The 956-nt window shown below is 23.8% G+C and overlaps 1 long non-coding RNA gene across 1 annotated transcript in view; it reads left to right on the forward strand.

Moving 5' to 3' along the window:
* Positions 1 to 218, forward strand: part of LOC145126151 (uncharacterized) — a 908-nt gene extending 690 nt beyond the window's left edge. Inside the window, exon 2 of the long non-coding RNA XR_013716355.1 lies at positions 37 to 218. This is a non-coding gene — a long non-coding RNA (uncharacterized LOC145126151). The remainder of the gene's footprint in view (positions 1 to 36) is intronic.
* Positions 219 to 956: the final 738 nt, after the last annotated feature.

Consider the following 956-nt stretch of genomic DNA (forward strand, 5'->3'; position numbering starts at 1 on the left):
CCAAGTCTGACCCACTCAGTTTTCTTTGTATTACAGGTAGTGGCACGAGAGCATAAGTTGAACGACTTATCAAGATATTTTGATTATAGACATGTAGTATATATAACTGTTGTAAAGCTTATAATGTGTCGTTTATGCTTTTGGTCTGTATCGGAACATGACATCCCGAGTTTTGTTATATAATGAAAATACATTTCTTTAAGAAATGCTTTGGTAAATCTTATTTTATCATATTTCGTTTTGGGAAAAAATTCCGCAACTCTTTTAATCGAAGGATTACTCTGAAATTATTTTAAAAGCATAAATTAAACCGGTCTTTTTTAACCGTGAATTTGGGGATGTCATATATATATATATATATATATATATATATATATATATATATATATATATATATATATATATATATATATATATATATATATATATATATATAATGAAAAGTTCAATAGATAATCATAATTAATCAAAAAAACCAATGAACCAATCTAAAGCGTTGGAATTTAAAACGATCAACGGCAAAATGAAGGGTTGTAGACTTTTACAATGGACGCACATGTACCGGATTATAACAAAACCCACTTCCTTTTTTTCGTTTAAATATTTCTAAGCCATGTTTTTTATAAAAAAAATGAATATACAAATGTTGATGACTTTTCGTACTCTTTTCAAAGATATCTATATTGATATACAAAAAAAAATCAAAAAAAAAACTCACTTTATTTCTTTGTTTTTTGAAAAGTTAAAGTCTATTTTTTATGGAAAAAATTTAATAAATATATCAACATTCATATTTTTTGGTACTCTTTAAACATATATTCATATAAAAAACGATATTTCAGTACAGATTCACAATATGAATAATAGTAATTCAGATTTATATTGTAAATGTTAAAATTGAAATATTTATAGTTTAGATTCACAAGGTGAATCTCAACTAATCAAAAAAAAAAAAA

The sequence above is a fragment of the Lactuca virosa genome, chromosome 7 (assembly GCF_052849685.1).
Source record: "Lactuca virosa cultivar CGN04683 chromosome 7, Lactuca_virosa_CGN04683_v6, whole genome shotgun sequence".
Taxonomy (NCBI): Eukaryota; Viridiplantae; Streptophyta; class Magnoliopsida; order Asterales; family Asteraceae; genus Lactuca; species Lactuca virosa.